The sequence below is a fragment of the Pan troglodytes genome, chromosome 7 (assembly GCF_028858775.2).
Source record: "Pan troglodytes isolate AG18354 chromosome 7, NHGRI_mPanTro3-v2.0_pri, whole genome shotgun sequence".
Classification (NCBI taxonomy): Eukaryota; Metazoa; Chordata; class Mammalia; order Primates; family Hominidae; genus Pan; species Pan troglodytes.
Window position 1 is genome coordinate 15,320,483 of NC_072405.2, and position 24,996 is coordinate 15,345,478.

A 24,996-nucleotide genomic window follows, 5' to 3' on the forward strand; every position below is an offset into this window, starting at 1 on the left:
ACCCTGAATCAGTAGACAGTCTTCCAGTGAAGTCGCCCACCAAGGAAGCATGTCTGCCAAAGGGAGTGAGAACCAGCTCCGCTGGGGACACGTGCAGTCTGGAGCTGGCAAGGTGGAGCCAGGGAGAAGCAGAGCAGAGGGGGCCGATCTCCAAGCTGGGCCGGGCCCCAGCAATGGAAAGGCATCTTGTATACTGTAGAAGGCCACACAGATGTTAAGGGTGTTATCCTATGATTGCTACTACTTTTCATTGGAAAGCCAGTTGTTTAATATCAAAAAAGTAGTCAACAAAACAAAGGAAACCAGAGAGATCTGGGTCTGTGGCTGACACATGTGAATTCCATCAACCTTCAGAGCCCAGCTTCCCCCTCTGTGAAGTCCTCAGAGAGCAGGGTTGCTAAATGGACTGAAAGTGATAAGATAGATCTTGTGCCTGCCACAGAGAATCAATCAAGGTTCCTTCTCCCTTCTCTCTGGTGAAGACACAGGGTACCTTTTTTTAAAAAAACATAAAAAATGTAACTTCAGAAACTAGAAAGCAAGATTAGCACCAGGGAAAGCTTCAGTGGTGAATTGTTTTCATAGCATCTCTACTCCCTTCAAAGACCATGCAGGCAGGGAGTATCTACTTTAGTGTGGTCCAGCCTTCAGCAGCCATTGCTTGCAAAAGAAGAGGTGTTTGGGAATGCTTTCAATATGCAGAGATGTTTTGTTGGCCCGGGTCCTATCTCTATGGATTCCAACAGCAGGAGCTTGCAGATGTGTGTGGAAAGGGCAGAAAAGCTTGCCCAGGAGGCTGAGCTGGAGGAGCCTCAGCGCCAGGCTTTGTGTGTTGGCTGGAATGCTTCTTGCAGCCCTCAGTGGGTGGCAAAGAAAACCACCTACAGACCGGAGAATGTGAGGGGTGTCCAAGTGCCATGGGAACATTCTACTCAAGTCCACTTGATAGAGCTGTTGCTCCTGATGGTTTATCCTGTGTCTCCTGCCTGGACTGCTTCCAAGCCTCCAGGCCAGCTGGTCTAGGAGCTGCTGAGAAGGTACGTGTGCGAATTTCCTACACCCTGGCAGCCAGTAGCCAGGCACCTGTCAGGCTTCGGGGTGGGAGTTCACGGAGGGGCATGGATTTATCCTTCCACCATCAATCCAACAGAGGGCCTCTTTCTGCCCTGACCTTATTCCCTCCTGCTTCCATTATACTAACACCACCACCTCATGGACAGACCTGCTCACTACAGGTAGCATTCATTTTATTTCATTTTTTTTCAGTTACTACTGTCCTCTGGGAAAATGAATCCTCCTCCTGACAAGCGCTTCAAACTTCTAGGCTGTGGGCATGCAAAGGAAAACACAGCCCAGGAAAAAATCCCTAGGGAATATGAGCATATTAGACCCAGCGTAGCAGACATTATGTGTATTCATAGACATATACAGGTTATTTATGTATGTGTGTGTTTACATATATGAAATATGCATGAAATATGAGACATGTACATATATCTACACTCATCTCATGAATATCTCATATATATGAAATCTCATATATGTGAGATTATATAACTACCTATCATAGACATGAGAGATCTACATATATCTACAGAGATCTATGATAGCTCTCATATCATAGATATGAGATCTACATATACTTACACACATATAGATATGAGAGGTCTACATATATCTACACACATATCCCATAGATACCTCATATATCTATATTTTCTTTATTACATAAAGAAAACTATAGCATAAATATACCTATGAGGCATCTATGGGATATATGTGTAGATATATGTATGAGATATTTATGAGATATGTATGCTTCTATGTGTGCATGAGCTCCAGCTAATCTACATTCAACCTATCTTTTTATTTAAATGTAAAAATATATTACACAGTATATATGAAGCATATGTAAATATGTACAATGTAAATGTTGCATAGATATTCCTGGGCCACCTTGAGGTCAACCTTGAAATACCCTGTTCTGCCTTCCATGTGCTTCCCAGGCTACAGACCTTATGATTTCTTTTCCGCCCCAAATGATTCAGCCTCTGGCCTCAGGCTGCATATCAGGAAAAAGAGCCGGTGCTAAGCATTAATAACAGATGCAAAGGGCCAAGCTCAGGCTGGGCACAGGCGGGTATAGGTGAGGGTGGAGGTGGTGGAGCTGGTGGGGGAAGTTGCCTCTGTGGAGCTATGGTCTTGGAGAAGACAGTGCCAATCTCCCTCAGGAAGACCCCACAGCCCTTGCCCTCCAGAAGCCACGTAGTTAACACCCCTGACCTCATTTAGTTGAATGAATGAACTAATTAGAACCTGGGAACTTGATTCTGCTGCTGATGGTTCTTTGGCATTGTAAACACACACAGAAGATGGAGAGGCAACATCAAGTTGGAAGTCTGGTTATTTTGCAAAGAATGAAGTGAAACTGGACGTGACGGGGGCCTCTGCATGTCTGGGTGTCTAGACAGAATTCACTCCCTTGCACAGGTCCCTTGTACCAGGGATCGGGGGCAGACCGCTACCTTAAGTAACGATTTTATTACATAAAGAAAACAATAATGAGAACTCCCACTTCATGTACTCTCCTCCCGAGTCTACACCAGCGAGCTCTGAGAAGAGTTTAGAGGCTAGAATATAAAGAAGCTACTCCACCCTTCCAAAAACTTTCATTCACCGTCCAGTCCCCTCTGCTTCGTTAGAAATTGAGAAGTGACCAGGCCAAACACATTATGCAATCTAATAACCAGCCCAGTGTAACACAAATTAGTACAGTGTGGTATAGAAAATGCTCACACCTGGAGTCCAAATTGTAGATTCTTGTCCCTATTGGAAACTCCCAGGACTGGTGAACTCGTCTGAGGCTATTAGTAGACTATAACTCGGTTTCCTCATCTGTCAAGTAAGGAGGTTAATCTCAATGAACTTTAAGTTCCCTTTCAAGGTTAACATTTTCTGATCTTCAATTTTAAAACTATCAAAATTTCCAATTAACTGATGATCATGTTAATCCTGCGAGAATTATTAGAATCATGACACAGGGAATCCCAGACAGCAGGAAAAAAAAACCAAAAAAGCATTTATGTTTGATCTAGAAATTTAGATTCACCATCCTGTGTGTCATATCTGAATATTGTTTGTTCTGCAGAGAACTGAGTGGGTCTAGTGATATTAATAATTAATGCTAATAGTAGTCTACATTCTATGACCACTAATAGTAGTCAGCCACCGGAGGACAGAATAAGTCCCTGAGAGATAAGAGAGAGTCATTCACCAGCTTGACAATTGCTTTTGAGGGCCTGAACTCAGCCCTAACTCTGAGAGATACTATGTGGCACTTCTATAATTCAGCATCCGTTTCACTCACAGGGCATCTTGAGATAGAGAATTTGCTTCAGTAAGCCTGAGGTGGAGCCGAAGATTCAGCATTTCTAGCATGTTCCCAGGAGAAATCAGACATAAATGTGCAGAAAAATTGGTGTCCTACGAGATTTCATGCTGGGTGTTGACTGAGGGGTTCAAATTTTAAATACAGTTGCAGTTTAGAGGAAGGGATGGCCCCAAATGGCAGAGGAGGAGTCACAGCTCTTGTAGAAGAGGAGGGTCAAGCCAGGCTGAGAGTAGAATGTTGCTGTGGTTAAAATGCTCATGGATAATGGAGAATTATCAGTTTGGGGAAGTGGAGGGAGAAAGGAGAGTTTTGTGGGTGCAAGGGACAGAATGTCGTGATGACTATAGTGCTATAAAAGGCAGTGATGATTCTGTAAGGCAGAGACCCTCATCTCAAGGCGCTGGACTTTTTGTCCTCCAAATTGAGGTTTGCCTTTGACTTAATGGAAAAATTTTCTTCTGGTGCCACAATAGCCATTTCATTCCAAGATGGATTGCAATGTGAAGCAGTCTTTTTCCACTTCATGTCCCAAACCTCAGCACAATTAGTTTTGAAACAAACGTCAATAGCTTCTGAGCGAGGCTGTGAGTGTGAGGCTGGAGTATCAGCGGCCAGCCACAGAGAAGGACTCAGAGGTTCTGATTGTGCCCATCGTGCTAAGACGTCCTGTGATTCCTGAGAGGCATTAATTCTGGTGCATGTTCATTGAGCATTTTTGATGCAAAGTAGTTTAAAAGACAGAAAGAAGATGGAGTTTGTTTTAAAGGTTTTAAGATAAACACAGATAAGCACTGTCTCAAAAACGCTGTGCATGTTTCCATGAACTCATGATCTTTCTGTCTTGACAGTCTCCAATCACGTGTGGAGATGACCTTGCCATCCCACCCACCCTTCAATCAGAGTGGGGACAGATGATATCCATTGAATTATATCCCCCACTGAGAATTCCTGTCTTAAAGTCCTAACCCCATTGTATCTCGGAATGTGGCTTTGTTTGGAAATAGGGTCATTGCAGATATAATTAATTAAGATGAGGTCTTAACTTACTGGAACAGGGTGGGACCTTAATCTAGTCTGACTGGTGTCCTTATGAAAAGAGGAAATTTGGACATAGACACTCTCACACAGGGAAGATACCATATGAAGATGAAAGCAGACATTACAGTGGTGCATCATCTGCAAGCCAAGGAACACCAAAGATTCCCACCAAGTCACCAGAAGCCAGGGACAGGCATGGAACAGACTCTTTCTCACAGCCTTCAGAAGGAGCCAACCCTGCCGACACCTTGATCTCAGACTTCCAGCCTCTAGAACTGTGAGACGATCCACTTCTGTTGTTCAAGCCAACCACCTGTCGTGCTTTGTTATGGCAGCCCTAGCCAGCTAAGACAACAGATCAATAATAAACTGAGGTACATCAATAAAATTAAGTTGTTGTGTGTATGGCCTTGGGGAAAATCTTTTAACCTCTGTAAAATGAAGACGTTGGAGGAAGTGGTTAGTGAAATCCCTTGCAGGTAAAGCATTCTGTGATTTTATAAAATTCTGATATATTGATCCATTTAATGCCATTTCTTGGATTATACCTGGGAAGTGAGAGCTGAGAAACAGCAGCTGTATCCGGGAGGGGCAGGGCTCACCTGGAAGAGAGAGAGCCTGCTTTGAGGAGCCATAAAATCAAATCACCAAGGAACCAGAGGGGATCTTGGCCCAGTGGGGACCCTCAATACTAAATGGAGACTGGAGCATGCCTGGGCCAGCAGCAGACAGCCTTGGCACAGCCAAGCAGGGAGCCTGAGCTCCTCCTCCTGCAAGAGGCAGCAGCACCAATGGGAGAAAGCCCAGCACACAGAACAGTCGGGAAGCAGTCAATGGTTTATAAGTCAGCCTAAGAGGACTGGCCTGACTTTCTGTCCTCCCAATTCAACCATAAGCAGAGGGCAAGGGGACCAACTTACCAACCTTGTGGCTATTTAGGAACATTTGTTGAAGGAAACTCTTGCTAAGGTGGCAGGTGGGAGCCCAGAGTCACTGTAATTTGGGTATGAAAGGAAATGTGACTTCAGGTTGTAGTCACTGGCAGGTAGCACGTGGGCATTTGAGTTGCATGTTCACCTCTGAGCTGGACACAGCAGGGGCCAGGTCGGGCTGCCATCAACACTGTCCATAATCCATGCCTTGCACTTTGGAAAAGCTCAATTTCTTGCACAAAAGGAGGATAATGAAGTAGGAATTTGTTCCAGGAATAGGGAAAACAATTCGCCAATGTAGTAATTAGGGCCATGTTACCCTTCTAGACTCAATTTTAATTAGCTGTTTATTAGAATTAATTTTTGCCATCATTACATTGATTATATTATTTAGTGCCAGTTGGTGAGGGATAATGTGTGTGCCCGCAAAGCTTAGCTTAGCAGTTCAAGAATTTGAATGGAGGAGGCGAAGTTACGCTTTTGCTTTTTCTTAGTATCAGTCAACAAATACTAACCAGCTCTGTGGTGTGTGCAAGGTGCCGTGCTAGACACTTGTAATCAAGTTGCCTAGCCACATATAAAGTAGCCAATACTTATTATTCAGAATAATACAATAATAGAATCCTATGATTCCCGAACAGCCCTGCTATTCTCTCTGTTTTTGTACTCATATTTTTTCCTCTTCCAGGAATGCCCTGTCCTGTAAAACGTCTCCCATCCTTCAAGACCTACCTTTAAAATGACCTTATCCATCCATTTCCCCCAAATCTGATGAATGGGAACATCACTTCCTTTATATACCCAGAACTCATTGCAGGTCTCTCATGGAATTTCTGTGCTACTGTGTATTCTAGGTAATGGCTATTTGTCTCACTAAAGTACATGTTCCCCAATATAGTGGGTTGAAGAGTGTTCCTCAAAATTTGTGTCTGCCTGGAACCTCAGAATAGGTGACCTTATTTGGAAATAAGGTTTTTTCAGATATAATTGGTTAAAGATCTTGAGATGATATCATCCTGGATTTAGGGTGGGCCCTAGATGTAGTGACTGATGTCTTTACAAGAGAAAGGAGAGAGAGATTTGGACACAGAGAGACACACAGGGAAGAAGTCCATATGAAGATGGAGGCAGAAATTGGACTTCTGCAGCCACAAACCAAGAAACAGCAGGAACTGCCAGAAACTGAAGTGACCAGAGGCAAAGGAGAAGTATCTGTTGCTTCCTGCAAGTGAAGTCCTAGCTGACACCTTGATTTCAGATTTGTGGCCTTCAGAACGGTGAAAGGATGAATTTCCATTGTTTTAAGCTACCCAGTTTGTGGTAATTCATTATGGTAGCTCTGGGGAACTAATATGCCTGAGTATAATCTATGATTTACCTTCATATCTCCACAAATTTGCTCATAAGCATTTGTGAAAATACTGTATTTGCTACATTGCAAGGCATTGATCTCAGCTCTTCTTTAGCCATAATGGCTAAAGAAGCACTTATAAAAAAAAATCAAGGACCAAGCAAAGTCAAAGTATATTAATTAGTTGCTTTCTCTTATGTGTGTGCTGGGAGGGTACACATGACTTGTGTGTGCAAAGGAACCAAGCAAGACTCCTTGGATCTGGGTATGAACAATGGTCCTGCTGATGCAAATGTCTGAATGAAGCCTTGACTGCCAGGAGGAAGCCCCATACTCATAGTGAGAGGGACTTCTGGAAGAATTGAGATCTGCTCTCTGTGGCCCTGAGTGACACATAAAAACTGGAGTTTCTAGGCCGGGTGCAGTGGCTCATGCCTATAATCACAACTCTTTGGGAGCCTGAGATGGGAGGACCACTTAAGGCCAGGAATTTGAGATCAGTGTGGAAAACATAGCAAGACCCCATCTCTACAAAATATTGAAGAATTAGCCAGGCTGATGCTCACCTGTAGTCTCAGCTACTCAGGAGGCTGAGATGGGAGGATCACTTGAACCCAGGAGTTTGAGGCACACAGTGAGTCCTGATCACACCACTGCATTCCAGCCTGGATGACAGAGAGAGACTCTGTTTCAACAGAAAGAAAGAAAGACGGAAGGAAGGAAGGAAGGAAGGAAGGGAGCGAGGGAGGGAGGGAGGGAGGGAGGGAAAGAAGAAAGGAAGGAAGGAAGGGAAGGGGAGAGGCGGGGAAGGGAAGGGAAGGGGAAGAAGGAAGGAAGGAAGGAGGAAGGACAGGAAAGGAAAGGAAAGAAAGGAAAGGAAGAAATTGAAGTTTCTAGATCACTAGTTGGCCTGGGTGACAGAGAGAGAGAGACCCTGTTTCTAAGAAAAGAAAGAAAGACAAGAAAAGAGAAGTTTTTACATCACTAGTTAGCCAGTTGAAAGGCACGCGCTCACCAAATGCCACACTAACCATACCCAGGAATTTGGAGCCAAGATGACCTTAGTTTCAGGCAGAATAGTCTGTTATAATTTGGGGTTACCTGCCTGAGAGATCTCCCCAGTTGGCAGAAGGGTTGGCTTGGAAGGTCAGAATTGAATATTCATTTCTTCTGGTTAAGCATTGACTCTTCACCCTACCTGTTTTTCATGCCTCAGCACCTTTGGGAGATCTGCTTAGAAACCAACTAATTTTTTAGTGGTTCTTGATTTATCAGATAATACTTGTAATAGCTAACATACATGGAGTGCTCACCCAATGCCCGGAATGTTATGCATTAAACAGTTTGCATGTATTAGATCATGAAATTCTCATAGCATCCCTACAAAGTAGATATTGAAGTCTCCATTTTACAGAAGAGAAAATTTGAGCCTCCAGAGGTGAAATAACTTTGTTGGGGTCACATAACCAGTCAGTATGCTGGGTCTCCAGCCCAGTCATCCTGTCTCAAAAGCCCAGACCGCCGGTTCAAGTGAATATTGCTTTTCTCAGGGTCTCTCTGACTCATTGAAGGCATGCGCAATTATGAGGGTCGTATTAACAGGAGGGAAAAGAGCAGCCAAAAGGGGGCTGCTGCCCAAAACCAGCTGCACAATTTTTTCCACATCTGCTCATTCTGGGATGCACAAGGTCTGTTGAAAGCAGGGTCATGTAGAAATTGAGTGATAGTTGAATGCATCCACCAAGCAACCAACTAGGCACCTGCAGCCCCGTTTTCTGCACTGAGAACACATTGCACATCCCCTTAGATTTTTTTGCATCAGAACCGAACGTGACTCCCAGGGCTCCCTCTACACTATTTCACTTTGCTGAGCCCTTCCCAGATGTACTGGTCAATGAGTCAAATTCTCAGCTGGGGGAGAGCAGATAAGACTCCATATTTGGGGAGAACATAGAGGCCTTTCCAGAGCCTGCTGCTCCTGCTGTCATTTTGTTCATTCTGATTGAAACACTCTGTCTTTGTTGTCAAGCTCTTTCCCACTCATACATATTTGTGTGATGAGTACAATGACATTATTCTATTAGTCGCAAACCAGGGGCAAATCGCTATTTAAATTGATATTGCTTTTTAAGTTATTACAGTCACTGTTCTACAGTTCCATAGTCACACCATTTCCCAGATCTCCCAAGAATAATAATCAAAGGAAAAAAAATAAAACCCCGGCAAGATTTCCATCCAGAACCTGCCAGCATGGGGCTGTTCTTTTTACTTCTTGCCTCAATGGCACTTCCTGGAGTAGCAAGTTATTTAATGCTTACATAGTGATATCTGATCTGTATTTCCGTTGTCCCCCAGTGGCCACTGGAGCTCTCTCATTCAAACACAAGTGAAACCAAAGAGAAGGCAGTCACCCTGCAGGGTACCACACAGCTGTGCTTTTTAGTATTTCCCCAAAAGGCTTCTTATGGTAGCAACAATCACCTCCCTCTCTATTTTAAGTAAGCAAACACTATTTTAACTACCTGTGACTCTGAGTACTGTGGTCCTATAAGCTATTTTATTTATTGTTATTTTTTAAATTTATTATTATTTTTTACAGACAGGGTCTGACTCTTGCCCAGGCTGGGGTGCAGTGGTGCAGTCATAGCTCACTGCAACCTGGAACTCTTGGGCTCAAGTGATCCTCCTGCCTCAGTCTCCTGAGTAGTTGGGACTGCAGGTGCAAGCCATCATGGCTGGCTAATTACATTTTTTTTTTAAGAGAAGAATTTTCACTGTGTTGTGTAGGCTGCTCTCAAATTCCTGGCCTCAAGTGATCCTCCTGCCTCAGCCTCCCAAGGTGCTGCCCACAATGCCCAGCTCCTATCACCTATTTTAGAATAGTACTGAGGCACTTCTTTTTCAGTCTGGACATTCCAGCCCATTCATTGACATGGATTACTGGTGATTTTGTTGGTGAGGCTGAGGCAGCTGTCCCCAGGAATGGACGTGCTGTCTGCAGTGCCATTTAGAAAGCAGCCCTCAGCTCTCCAGTCAGACAGGAACATGTGTCACTTCCTTGTGGACTGGACTCTACAGGTCGATTGGGGCCTCTTGCTACTACCACACTGTCTTTGGTCTAGAGGGCAGCAGTTTGCTCTGTCATGGGCATTACTGGATCTTTAGTGCCACTAGCTTAAGAATCTTGTGATTTGGGGTTTCAGGGAAGAGCAGCAGTCATCTATCCCCTATAGATACACGATCTCAGAGGCTCTGTGGGCACATATCCATATTAATGTGTACAGCCTGCCTGGCTCCACCTCCACTTAACTTCTCACTGCAGAGAAATATGGGGGCGGGCGGGGGAAAGAGACTTAGGAAGGAACCAGGCCTCCTGTATCAAGTTCCTGGGTTCTTGTGTGTCTATTGCTTGAAAGGGAAGAACTGTTTTTTGTGTGTTTTTTGTGAGAGAAAGAAAGGAAGGAAGGAAGGGGAAGGGAAGGGAGGAGGGAGGGAGGGAGGAAGGAAGGAAGGAAGGAAGGAAGGAAGGAAGGAAGGAAGGAAAAACAGGGCTGAAGGTGAAAGAAAGCCAATCCCCTGTAGGTATGTCAATGCTCCTAAAGCCTAGCCCTGTCCCTGTTATCTTGGGGTACGGTGGGGTTGGCACTAGGTTGTGGTAGCTGATGGAAGGCCAGTGGAGTATGCTTGGCTCTTACTCCAGCAAACACCAGGCTTGGTGAGTCACCTAGTGCCTCCCACTCCTCCAGGGCCATGTGTTGAGTAGCAGGTCTCCCTGGGTGGTAACATTTATGCCAACTGATGCTATCAGGACCCACGGGTTGTTAACAGACTGTGACGTCAAGTGGCCATATTGCCTTCATCCAATCCAGTTAAAGGCTTTCCTCACATATGGAAACTCAGGAGTGCCCACAGGAGTGATTCTCATAGAATGACTCATGGACAAGCAGGGGTCTGTAAGGCTTCTCCAGGTGGCCACTGATTTCTCATAGGATAGTGAGAATTGCTCATCATTCTGCACCTTCAATATCTTTCTTACTCCCACATCATCCCCATTGACAAATACATCTAACTTGGAATAGCTCATCTTAAAAACAAAACAAAAACTTTCCCTTGACCTTATAGGCCCATCCAACCATGGCCGAGCTCTCTGCTTCCCTTTATAGCAAAAGTTCTGAAAAGTCATGGATTAGTACCATCTCTGTTTCTCACTGCCCATTCTCTCCCAACAAGCTCACTCACCTGTTCAATTCTATTCATGTGCTACCATTGGGCCCCACTTGTTTTATTCAGGGGTCAACTCTCTGCTCCATCTTACAGGCCTTCCTAGCAGCTACCGTCACTGTTGACGCCTCCTTCTTTTGTGGAGCTTTTTATTCTCTGGGGTCCCAGAAACCAAGAAATTTTCTTGGTTTTCCTCCTACCATATTATCAGCTTGACTTTTCTGCCTGAGTTAGAACCCCCAAAAATAAATCTCCAGATCTCTTCTCTTGTTTTGTCTTCTTTTCCCTTCCCTTTCCCTTCTCTTCCCTTCCTTTTCTTTTCCTTCTCTTCATTTCCCTTCCCTCCCTTTCTCTTATCTTCCCTTTGTTCCTCTTCTCTCTCCCTTTTCCTTCTCTTCTGCACTCCCTCTCCTGGTAATCTGTTTCAGTCTCAAATCATCTATACATTCATGACTCTCAAATCTATCTTTCTAGTCCTTATCACCCCACGAAGGTCCAGATTCCTAAATCCAACTGCCTCTATGACACCTCTGCTAAGATGCCTAACAGATGTCTCAAACTTGAATATCCAAAGTGAAACTCTTGATATCCCTCCAAGGCTTATTTCTCCCCCATTCTTTATTTGCCCAACAAATAATTCCATCAGCTACTACCCAGTTGCTCAGATCTAAAACTTAAGAATCATGTATTTTTGACTCTTCTTTTTCTGTCATACCCCACATTCAACTGACCAGTCCTACTTTTTCTAACTTTAGAATATATCCAGAATCTAATTATATCTCACCACATCGACTGTTACAGCCCTAATCCAAGCCATTGTCATTTTCTGCCTAGGCCATAGCAAGAATTCCTATCTCTGGTTTTCCGCACTTGCCCTACTATAATGCATTCTCTACCCAACAGGCAAAATAATCTCTTAAGCGTGTAAATCTACCATATCACTCCCTTGCATAAATCCTGCTAATGGCTTATAATCACATTACAGAATAAAATTTAGGTAACTTGCCATGCCTATAAGACCCTGCATGATCTGACCCCTGTCCCTTGTGCCTCCATTCTCTGCTTGTTCACACTGGCTGTCTTCTAGCCTGTGGGCAGCCCTGGCTTGTTCCTGTTTCAGGACCTCTGTGCTTGCTGTGCCCTCTGCCTGGAACGCTTTCCCCCAGGACCTCAGCACAATTCACTGTGCACCATGCAAGTCTCGGCATCAGTGTCATCTCCTAGGAGAGGACTTCCCTGACTACACAGCTTAAAGTAGCTCCCAACCCAGTCTTTATCTCATCACAAATGTTTTTCTCCATGTCAATTAATAGTCTCTGCCTCAACTTATCTTTTTATTTATTTATGGTTTATTTTTGTCTCCCCGTACTAGACCCCATGAAAGCAATCTTGTCTGTCTTTTTCACTGCTATTTCCCTAACTTATATGAATGCCCACCTCATATCAGATGCTCAGTAATATTTGTCGTGTGAGTAAATGGTCTCATCACGGTGAGTTCTGTATTGCGTTTCTGTTTGCAGTATGAAGCCACATGGCTTCCAAGTCTGGCAGCTCAGGAGAATTACCTAGACACATTTTAAATCATGCAGGTTTTTGAGCCTCATCCCATCTTTATTGGTGTGTCACTGATGGTGTCCTAATCTTTCCATTCACTCTGATGAAAAGTTTTGAAGTGGCCAAGGCAGGGGAAAAGGGGATTAGCCTTCAGGCTAATGGAGGTCAATTTAAGAGGCTTTGTGAGTTCCTTGTTCCATGGGAATAAAAACATGTTAGAAGCCACTATATTGAAGCTGGGGGTGGGAGTGGAGAGAAGAGGGAGGATGAACCCTGTGGCGTGGGCCCATCTGGCTGTTGAAGGTCAAGGTCTGGTTTTACCCACTTTGGTAGCTACATAATTCTGTGAATTACCAGGGGACCCACCTATTCGCTCAAGGAGGACTCTTTATTTCACCCTGTCCTTCAGCTTCAGGATCTAGAACTCTGCTGTCTAATATAGTAGCCATGGTTTTAAGACTGAATTCATTAAAATTAAGGTGTTTGAATTTGAATTAAATGCATTAAAATTAAATACAATTAAGAATTCCTTTCTTCAGTCTCACTAGCCATGTCTCAAATGCTCACTAGCTGCATTAGCTGGTGGCTACAGTATGTGTGCCTTTCCATCACTGCAGAAAGTTCCATTGAACAGAGCTGGTCTAGAAAATGGGCTCCTGGGACTGCTAGAAAATGGGACTCCACACTGCTGTTGTTAGTGCTTTAAACGCCAGGCTTGTCAATTGTACATGGAAATACAGCTCTACCCTGGTTAAGCAATGGGTCTCTTGAGCCCTGGGAATTTCAGTTGAGCAGGCGAAGGGCTGATGAAAACAGCTTGTAAAAGTATTTGCCAGCAGACCTGCCCACACACAGAGACGATGTACATTTTCAGAGACGTACCACTGTTGCTCCAGAGGACAGGGAGAAAGCACAGCTATGGGCCAGGACGAGTTTTTCTTTTAGTTTGTGCTCCTCGAGCTCTGAATCCAAGGTCACTCCTGGGAATTTTGCCGGGATTCGTTTAGCAGGTTTACATTCTGTACCTCAAGTAAGATGATCGGCCACTTAAAGGCAGGGGAAATGACTTCTGTTCTTATAATATCTCCTCCTCGACACTTCATATATAGATGATAAATAAACACTAGCACTCGATCTAAGTTGCATTATAGTTAGCTCTGTGCATGTATCTCCTTATTTGCTCATGAAATCCTCAAGGCCAAAGATTATTTTTATTCCCTTCCCTGCAGCACCTAGTACTCTGCATGATGAATAATTGTTTCTATAGAAATACTCATGGGTGGGAGGATAGCTGGACCCCGGGAGTTCAAGGCTGCAGTGAGCCATGATTGGGCTACTGGACTCCAGCCAGACCTGGACTCTAAATAAATAAATCAAATGAATAAAAAGTAAACGACAAAGTATTCATTTTGTGTTTTAACAAGCACTCGAGGAAAAATTCATTTAAAAATTTTTAAAAATGAAATATTTATTGGATGGTTGGAGGGAGGGAGGGAGAGATCAACTCAGACCCACACTGGTAGAAGATTTCCTGTTTCAGTGAGAGCTCACCGTTTTAGTGATACATCACTTCCCATCTTAGAAATTCAGAAAAATTCAGCATTATTCTCTCGTTTCAAGGTGAAGAGGCTATTTTTCAAGTCACCAGTGGGTGGATGAATGAAACAAAGCTTTTCCAGTGTCATCAGAGCATTCTCATGGGACTTTATCAGAAAAACCATCTTCTTTGCCTTTTTTCTGGTAGAAAGCTCCACTGGAAAAAGCAAACTTAATTCAAGAGAAAAATATGGCAATAGGACAATTTCAACAAAAGTTGTCTATGTGTTATATGAAACATTCAGGTTCTAGAGCATTTTGTGTCACTCTTTTAAGACCCCAATCTTAAATGCTTGTCATCAACTATAGAATCTTCTCTCACCACATCTGGAAATTAAGCTAAAGTCAAGAACACAAAAATGTTTGTCTTCTCATTACTCTCTTCTGTCAGATATTTTGCAGTGTAGTTTCTAGTGATCATCATTTTCTTACTGTAGATTCAAGTTTGTATCTTCTACTGTTTCCCTTCATTCTGAAGAATACCCTGAGGAATTTCCTGCAGTTCTGCCTGTAACAAATTCTATCAGCTTTTGTTTATCTCAAAGTGTCTTAATTTTACCATTTTTTAAAGTTTATTTTCACTCTATATAGAATTCTAGACTGGTGAGATTTTTTTTCAGCATTTTAAAGGTGTTATTCCCTGGTCTTTTGGCCTGCATTATCTCTAATGAGAAATCAGAAATTATTTTTGTTTTCCTGTATATAATGTGTCTTTTGTTTTTTGGATAATTTCCGTATTTTCTGTTTTTTTGGTTTTTGGTTTCCTTTTTTTTTTTTTTTTTTTTTTTTACACGGAGTCTCTCTCTGTTGCCAGGCTGGAATGCAGTGGTGTGCAATCTTGGCTTACTGCAACCTCCACCTCCTGGGTTCAAGTGATTCTCGTGCCTCTGCCTCCGGACCAGCTGGGATTAGAGGCATGTGCCACCACACCCTGCTAATTTTTGTATTTTCAGTAGAGATGGGGTTTCACCGTGTTGGCCAGGCTGGTCTTGAACTCCTGACCTCAAGTGCTCCACCCGCCTCGGCCTCTCAAAGTGCTGGGATTACAGGCATGAGCCACCGCGCCTGGCCGATTTCCGTATTTTCTATCATTTTTTGGTTTTCAGCAGTTTGACTATGATGTGCCTAGATGTGGTTTTCTTTATGTGTATCCTGCTTGGGGTTCACTGAGTTTCTTAAACCTAAAAGTTGGTGTTTTTCAACAACTTTTGGGAAGTCTGGGGCCATTATTCTTTCAAATGTCTTTTTCCTCCATCCTCATTCTCTTCTCATTCAGAATCCGTATTGCAGGTGAGTTCGGCCATTTATTACTGTCCTATCAATCCCTGAGGCTTTGATCATTTTTTTCAATTAATTTTCTATTTATCAGATTGATTTAATTTTATTGATCTGTCTTCAAGTTTACCAAGTTTTTCTTCTGTCATCCCTAATAAGCCCATTCAGGGAATTTTTCATTTCAGGTATTATACACTTGAGTTTTAGAGTTTCCATAGGGTTTAAAAAAATAGTTTCCATTTTCCAAGTGAGATTTCATAGTCACTAATTCATTAAATCCATATTTTTCTTTAATTCTTTGAACATCTTCCATTAACTATTTGACAGTGTGTGTGTGTGTGTGTGTGTGTGTGTGTGTGTGTGTGTGATGGAGTCTCGATCTTTCGCCCAGGCTGGAGTGCAGTGGCGTGATCTCGGCTCACTGCAACCTCCGCCTCCCAGGTTCAAGTGATTCTCCTGCCTCAGCCTCCCAAGTAGCTGGGATTACAGGCACCCACCACTATGCCCGGCTAATTTTTGTATTTTTAGTGGAGATGGGGTTTCTACTACTTTAGAAGTGTTGGCCAGGCTGGTCTCGAACTCCTGGACTCAAGAGATCCACTTGCCTTGGCATCCCAAAGTGCTGGGATTACAGGTGTGAGCCGCCGTGCCCCAGCCTTTGACAATAGTTTTAATAACTCATTTAAAGTCTTTTGCTGCCAAGTCTAATACTTGGGCCATCTCAGTTTCTTTTGAGTACTTTTTGCTTTGATTATCAATTATGTTTTCCTGTTTCTTTGAAAGCCTAGTGATTTTTTAACTGGATACTGAACATTGTAGATAACATATTGTAGACACCTGGATTCTACTATCTTCCTCAGAAAAATGGTGATTCTCATTTTCGCAAGCGGTTTGATTTTTATCTGATCACCTTGGAATGTGCATCTTGGTTTTAGGCTCTCATATTATAGATAAGCAAAAAGTCAGAAGTGTTTCCTGAGTGCTAACTTAGAAGACTCATTCTCCAAACTGTCTCTCATGACGATCCTATTAGGGCTCAGGTTTAGGCTTTTTAAGAGCGAGTGTGGTGTATGTTGTACTACAGTGACTATTCAAATTTAAGTGAAGTAGGCCAGGCATAGTAGCTCATGCCTATCATCCCAGCACTTCAGGGTGGGATGCCAAGGCAAGTGGATCTCTTGAGCCCAGGAGTTCAAGACCAGCCTGGGCAACGTGGCAAAACCCCGTCTCTAGAAAAGATACAAAAATTAGCCAGGCATAGTGGCTTGTGCCTGTAGTCTCAGCTACTTGGGAGGCTGAGGTGGGAGGATCACCTGAGCCTGCAAGGTCAAGTCTGCAGTGAGCGATGATCACGCCACTGCACTGCAGCCTGGGTGACAGAGTGAGACCCTGCCTCAAATAAATACATAAATAAATTAATTTAAATTTAAACATGTACTTATTCAGTTGCCATAGTTACATTTCAAGTGTTTCGTAGTCATATGGGTCAATGACTACCAGATTAAAATTGTGCAACTACAGAACATTTCTGTTACAGAAAATTCTATTGATAGGCACAGTTCTATGTCAGAGATCAGCAGCTTTTTCTGTAAAAGGCAAAGTAATATTTTAAATTTTAGGGCCATACGATCCTGTCATGTCTGCTCACCTCTGCATTGTAGCATGCAAGCGGCCACAAACAGTAAGTACACAGATGAACATGGCTGTGTTCTAAGAAAATTTTATTACAAAAACAAGCAACAGCTGAATTTGGCCTAAGAGTCGTATTTTTAGAGCAAAGGTCAGCAAACTATGACCTATGAGCCAAATTTGGCCCACTGTCTATTTTGCTTATTTTTAGAATAGCTTTATTGAAATATAATTCACATATCATATAATTTACCCATATAGCTCAGTGGTTTTCCGTATAGTCACACAGTTGTGCCAACATCACCACATTTAACACCTTTTTTTTTTTTTTTGCAAAAAAAGTTTTACAGGAAAGTAGGTTTACTCATTTATTTATGTCTTAACCTATGTCTGCTTTCATACCTCAGTGGCAGAGTTGGGTATTTGCAACAGAGACTATATGGACTTCAAAGGCTAAAACATTTAGCGTCTGACTCTTTAGAGAAAATATTTGCTCTAGAATGTCGTCCGTACCCATAAGGCACAAGCTTGCTGTGTTTGACCTGGATTTCAGGAGTGTTCATGAGGTGTCATCTCTGCTCTCTGCCAGGGTCGGAACTCTAATGTCCACAGCACTGCTTGCTTGATCTCTCATCCCACTGTTTCTCCCTCAACCCTATAGCAGCTGCTACTTGGTGAGACTCAGGTGTTGCTGCTCGTTGTATATACAGCATAACCCTCAGCTACAGACCTTCAAGGACTCCAGTACAAATTTTTGGAACCTATTTCTTTTTTTTTTTTCTTTTTCTTTTTCTTTTTTTTTTGAGACGGAGTCTCACTCTATCGCTCAGGCTGGAGTCCAGTGGCGCGATCTCGGCTCACTGCAAGCTCCGCCTCCCGGGTTCCCGCCATTCTCCTGCCTCAGCCTCCCGAGTAGCTGGGACTACAGGCGCCCGCCACCACGCCCAGCTAATTTTTTGTATTTTTAGTAGAGACGGGGTTTCACCGTGTTAGCCAGGATGGTCTCAATCTCCTCACCTCGTGATCCGCCCGCCTCGGTCTCCCAAAGTGCTGGGATTACAGGCGTGAGCCGCTGCGCCCAGCTTTGGAATCTATTTCTGCGTGGCTTGTCTGATGCATCATTCCAGTGTGGTATATTTTCCTTGATTTAAAGAATGTATTTGTCCAGTCATTATGAGAATTATTTGAGTCTGTTACTATAGTGTCTATTTCTCCTTATCCAGTCCCTTTAATTTTGCTTTATGTATTTTGAGACTATGTTTTTAGGTACCAGTTAGTTTAGGCTTGTATTTTTCTGTTGAACTAAAACTTCTACCAATACATTGGGAGACTCTTGATCTCTAGAACCATTTTTGCCCTAAAGTCTAAAAACAGAGTGACACTGTTTTCTTTCATTTAGATTTGTCTGTTGTGTACTTTGAGGCTTTTGATCTTTGTGTTTTAGATGTGATCTCTCATAAAAGTGCATTTAAATTCAGTCTGACAAGGTTTGATTTTTAACTGAGGCATTTAATCTATGTTCATTTGAATGTAATCACTGAAATATTTTATTTCTAGAGTTTTAAAATATTTTCTTTTTTAATGAGACAAGAGTCTTGCTGTGTTGCCCAGGCTGGAGTGCAGTGGCACAATCTCGGGTCACTGCAACCTCTGTGTCCAGGGTGCAAGCGATTTTCAGGTCTCAGCCTCCTGAGTAGCTGGGATTACAGGCGTGCACTACCACTCCCAGCTAAATTTTGTGTTTTTAGTAGAGATGGGGTTTGACCATGTTGACCAGGCTGGTCTTAAACTCCTGGCCTCAAGTGATCCACCTGCGTTGGCCTCCCAAGGTGCTGGGATTACAAGTGTGAGCCGTTGTGCCTGGCCTATTTCCATGTCTTATTTTTTCTTTCATAACTATCCTGCATTTACTATATATCTATACTTTATCTATATATCTATATATATAAAACCATATATATATACACATATATATGTATATGTATATTATATATCTGTTCTTTTCTCCTTCCCCTGCCCTTTCTTTTTGCCTTCCTTTGAACTGATTATTTTTTGTTTCTCTCTACTACTTGGAAAGTTATTGTGATGGTTAATATTAGGTGTCAACTTGATTGGTTTGAGGGATGCCTAGATGGTTGGTGAAGTATTGTTTCTGGGTGTGTCTGTGAAGGTGTTGTGTTGCCAGAGGAGAATGACATGTGAGTGGTGGACTGGAGAGGAAGACCCATCTTCAATGTGGGTGGGCACCATCCAATTGGCAGCCAGTGCAGCTGGAACAAAGCAGATGGAAGAAGGTGGGATAAGTTTGCTTGCTGAGTCTTCTGGCTTTTTCTCTTCTTCCCATGAGAGACATTTGCTTCTGTTCCTCCTGCCCTTGGACATCAGACTCCATCTCTTTCAGCCATAGACTGAGGGAGGCACTGTGGTCTTCCCTAGTTTTCAGGCATTTGGACTTGGACTTGAGCCACTTCCGTCTTCTCTCTTTCCCCAGCTTGCAGATGGCCCATCGTGGGACTTTACTTTGTAATCCTGTGAGCCAATTCTTGCTAATAAACTCCCTTTTATATGCACCTACATCCTATTGGTTCTGTCCCTCTGGAGAACTCGGACTAATACAGTTATATCAAATTCCCTTCTTCTAGAACTCATCCTAGAATGTTAACAAGCATATTTAACTTCTCATATTCTAAATTTAATTAATAGGTTTACTCTCCTTCTTTACATTACATGAACTTAGAACACTTTAATCCTCTTACATCTCTCAATTTGTGTGCTATTGTTGCTTTGTATTTCATGTCATCCCTCTACTTACAGAAGTTTATTGCCATTGTTTTATGCAGTCAATTTTTTAAAGATTTGCTTATGTATTTGCCACTTTCTTAGCTCATCATGTTTTCATCTCAATATCCCTAACATGAATTGTCTTCCCTCTGCTTAAGACAAGCCCTCAGCATTTCCTTTAATCACTGTCTGTTTTTCCTTACTTCAAATTTTTTAACTTCACTCTTATTTTTGAAAACTATCTTTACTGCATATACAGTTTTAGGTTGATGGTTATTTTCTCTCAGCATATTTAAAATATTGTTTCACAAAGAAGAAAACAACAGACTTGAGTGTGGAGAGTGGGAGGAGGGAGAGGAGCAGAAAAGATAATGATTGGGTACTGGGTTTCATTTATGGGTGATGAAATAATCTATACAACAAACCCCTATGACATGAGTTTATCTGTGAAACAATCCTTCAGGTGAACCCCAAACCTAAAATAAAAGTTAAAAAAAATTAAACAGTGACAACAACAACAACAAATATTGTTCCACTATTACCTATAGTTTCTATGGATGCTATCAAGAAGTCAATTTCATTGTCATTCCTTTGTAAGCAATCTGTCTATTTGAAGTGTCATTAGGCTGTATCTGGGTGAACATTTCTTTCTTTGTAAAAAATCTTGCTTGGGTTCCTTGGGATTTCTGAACCTGAGGATTGGAGTGCATTAATTCTGAGCATTTTTCTGTGTCCCTTTTTCTCTCTGGACAGTGGAGTGGTCTGTCTTTCGGTTCTTTAATTCTTCCTTCACCCGTGCTAATCTTCTCTCAAACCACTCATTGAGGTTTATAAAAACTTTGTTACAATATTTTTCATTTCTAGAAGTTCTAGTTGAATTTTTTCTTTTATGTCCTTAAAAACCTTTAATTTTGGCTGGGTGCAGTGGCTCATGCCTGTGATCCCAGCACTTTGGGAGGCCAAGGCAGGTGGATGACGAGGTCAGGAGTTCGAGACCAGCCTGGACAACACAGTGAAACCCCGTCTCTACTAAAAATACAAAAATTAGCTGGGCATGGTGGTGGTCACCTGTAATCCCAGCTACTCAGGAGGCTGAGGCAGGAGAATCACTTAAACCCAGGAGGTGGAGGTTGCAGTGAGCCGAGATCGTGCCACTGCACTCCAGCCTGGGCGACAGAACTAGACTCCGTCTAAAAAAAAAAAAACAAAAAAAACCACTTCTTTTTCTTTATTTATATTTTCTATTATAGATTGTGTTTACTCCCAAAATTCATAGTACCTTAGAATATGACTTTATATGGAGATACGGCCTTCAAAGAAGTCATTAAGTTTCATTGGGATTATTAGGGTAGGTTCTAGTCCAACATGATGGTCTTCCTGTAAGAAAAGGAGATTAGGACACAAAACACAGAGAGGAAAGAGCATATGAAGATGGTGAAGGCAGCCCTCTATAAGCCAAGGGGAGAGGTCTCAGAAGAAATTAGCCCTGCTGACACCTTGAGCTCAGACTTCCAGTCTCCAGAACTATGGGAAGTGAATCTCTGTTGTTTCAGCCACCCAGTCTGTGATACTTTATTATGGCAGTCCTAGCAAACTAATACAGACCTCTCTATTTTCTTCTTGAAACATAATTTAAAATACTTGTTTCATATTCTTTGTCTGATAAGCCAATATGTGAAACCTTTTGGAAGCTAAATCTGCTGTTTGTTTTTTCAGGTGTGTGGTGCTTCTAGAGCATGGTATTTTTGTGAGTTTTGTGACCTGTGCTGGTGAGCTCATATGTTTTGAAAGTTCTATCAATGAGAATTCTTTGAACAAATCGGAAAGAATTTGCTTTTCTTAGTACCATGAGCCTAAAGCCACTTCCAAGTCAGCAGCATTCTACACTAATTCTCAGCATGAGTTTTTTGGGACTAACCAGGTAGTGTGAATTGAAGCTGGAAAATTGTACAATGGCCTTGTGTTTATGAATAATCAAGGCAGATATTTTGTTCTCTTACCGAAGTACTAAGTCTGGAGAAAGGCATTTTTCCTTGATGTCCAGGGTAAGAGCAGTGGTTGGAGTTAGTAGTAGTAGTTGTGGGGGAGGATAAGCTTCTATCTAATTTGTGATCATACTAAAGATATAAACCCTTGGGGCCCAGTTTTCTGTGTGGTCTTCTATTAGATTCTATACTTTGCGAAGTCCCTAGGCTTTTTCTCCTGTGGCCTGGCCACTGGAGTTTAGCAAATGCCCTCAGGGTGAAAATCAGATTTAGTGTTTCAAAGATAGTTCTAGAAGGAGAGGTAATTTTTAACCCAGAGCCTCTGTCACTTGTCAGGAAGGGCCAGGCTGGTGTACCCTGGGAAAAACTTTAATGTTGCTTTTATTGATATCTTTATCAGCTACCGTCCTGATTAGCTAGACAAATCTTTCCTTTCAACAGAGCGAGGTCCAGAAGGCAAGCATTTTGTGGAAGTCATTTCTAGATCCCCCAGTAATTTATGTAGAGGAAAGCCCTTCCCCATGCCCAGGCTGTCCCGCACCTGAGCTCTCACCCTCACACAAGCATTGGGGGCTTCAGAGACCACGGATCCCCCATCTTCATCTCTCCAATCCCTCTGTCTCCATTTCTCATACACTCCTGTGAAAAAATAAACAGAAGAACCGTCTGCCTTGGAACTATCCTGGTTATGCTCTTCTTTTTCAGAAAGTGCTTGAAATAGAGGCCAAATTCAAAAACCCTCCATCACCTAAAGCTGTATGGAGACAAGGCCAGGGTCCCTGCCTCTGCCACATCCCTGAAATAGAACCTGCCTATGCTTGTTTCAGGCGGGTGTTTTATTTCAAAAGCCTAAGCCAGCCTGTGAAGTGGATCTCTGGCTTGGAAGCATTTCGCAGGATCGTCACACGAGGCAGGTGGCTGGAAAGTGTGTCCAAACTCACCTGGCACTGCCTTCGGCCTCCCTGAATGCAGAGTTGGCCTCAGTCCCCAAGCTGCTCTCTAGAAGCCTGCAGCATCCAGCACAGGGTGAAAGAGGCCGTCACATTGATATGTTAGTGGGCCCCAAGCAAATGTCTGACCGAGAGATGCTCGACTCCATCTGATTATTTTCCAGTTTTATGTAAAGCCTCCAGTGTGACTTATGATTAGGTTTTGATTCTCTCTCTTTGGAGTTAGTCTTGTCCAGGGGCAAGAACAGAAACTGCATGACCCAAAGACAGAGGACCCCTTTCAGTCGGGGTCTTTGCTGACCAAAGCAATTTTGCAGGTGGGAAAAAAAAAAGAGTGCAGGCAGGGGTTTATTGACACACTTATCGACCTTCCACATCAGCTGTTGTTGCCAGCTTCCCTTAGACAGCCTTAGGCAAGAATAAAAGAAGCTGAGCACATTTTCAGATTCAGAGTCAGGTCTGCAAAGGGCTGAGAGTCTGGGCATTCTCCTTAGCCAAGGGCAGAAGGCTGCCCCTTGTCTTTGTTTCCAGCCTGTCCATGCCCATGTTTTCAACAGAGTAATTCTGACCAATAAACTCTACCTGCTTGATGGAAGGTAAAAGGCATAAAGGCTGAATAGTATTTAGGAGATGAAAGAACAGTTAAGGCTTAGGTAAATGGTTAAGTCAAGAGAATTCTTTCTCTGTTGATGGTCACTTGGAAACCAAGCTTCAGTTTCACATGAGCTCCATGCGTCTAAAACACTTTTCAAATAGTCTTCAAAAAATTAACTACTGACACTTCCAATAACAGATGGTGGGATAAATTGCTATCTGTCACTTTCCTTTTCTGAAACACACGGAAAATCATATCTATAGCTCTGCAAACCATCCTGAGGAATATTTGGATCTGACTGAGTGAGAAATAACAAGGGCAAGAAATACCTAGTCAGACCAGCACTTGACACTCAGTAACTGTTGGTGAATGAATGAATGAATGAATGAATGAATGAAACATGTGCTCACCACATCTACTGCAGGATGTTAACATCTCTGAAAGTAGGTGAAAGGATTCTATGAAATCCAACCCAAAGTGTTACGCTTGGAACAATTAGGTTTATATTCCCAGAAGAAACAGGAGGGGGAAAGAGCAACAACAACAAAAACAAAACATTGCTATCGTGGTATTCTTAAGTTTGTGATATGGTTTGGCTGTGTCCCCACCCAAATCTCATCTTGAATTGTAGTTCCCATAATTCCCACTTGTCATGGGAGGAACCCAGTGGGAGGTAATTGAATCATGGGGGCGGTTACCTCCATGCTGTTCTCGTGATAGTAAGTGAGTTCTCATGAGATTTGATGGTTTTATGAGGTGATTTCCCCCTTTTGCTCTGCAGTTCTCTTTCCTGCCACCATGTGAAGAAGGACATGTTTGCTTCCCCTTCTGCCATGAATGTAAGTTTCCTGAGGCCTCCCCAGTTTTGCAGAACTGTGAGTCAATTAAACCTCTTTCCTTTATAAATTACCCAGTCTTGGGTCTGTCTTTATTAGCAGTATGAGAACAGACTAATACAGTTTGTCATTTCAGAATGTTAGGATATGTAGATGTCATAGGAAGAAACCCTTGGACAGCCCATCTGTGTGTTCAAAAACAACCCCTCTACCAGCCCTGCTCACCACAAAAGAGGGGAAAGTCAAAAAACGAAAGTAGGTAGGTCCTCAGGGCAAAGAGCACAGCACATTTATGCAGAAAATCTAGACAATAGGCCAGGTGCAGTGGCTCATGCCTGTAATCCCAGCACTTTGGGAGTCTGAGGCGGGTGGATCGCCTGAGGTCAGGAGTTTGAGACCAGCCTGGCCAACATAGTGAAACCTCATCTCTACTAAAAATACAAAAAGTTAGCTGGGCGTCGTGGTGGGCACCTGTAATCCCAGCTACTCGGGAGGCTGAGGCAGGAGAATAGCTTGAATCTGGGAGGTGGAGGTTGCAGTGAGCCGAGATCACGCCATTGCACTCCAGCCTGGGCAACAAGAGCGAAACTCCGTCTCAAAAAAAAAAAAAAAAAAAAACTACGACACAATAATAATTGTGAATAAATTTGCCAGCTGTACTTCATAAACTGAGGACATGATTAAAGCAATGTTTTGAGGAAAATTATTAGGCATAAGCACTTAGCATTAATAAATACAAAGTATCAAAATAATGCATTAGTGATTCAACTTAAGTTTGAAAAAGAACATAATTATGAAAAAACAAAATGAAGAAACAAAAATTGGGAGTTGAAGTGAATAAATTAAAAAATGGATATTTGGG

At 42.6% G+C, this 24,996-nt stretch overlaps 1 long non-coding RNA gene across 3 annotated transcripts in view; it reads left to right on the top strand.

Annotated features, from left to right (window-relative positions):
• Positions 1 to 24,996, top strand: part of LOC104004250 (uncharacterized) — a 95,865-nt gene that overhangs the window by 12,106 nt on the left and 58,763 nt on the right. For all 3 annotated transcript variants that reach the window (XR_008536610.2, XR_010159405.1, XR_008536611.2), the window contains exon 3: positions 24,080 to 24,137. This is a non-coding gene — a long non-coding RNA (uncharacterized LOC104004250). The remainder of the gene's footprint in view (positions 1 to 24,079; positions 24,138 to 24,996) is intronic.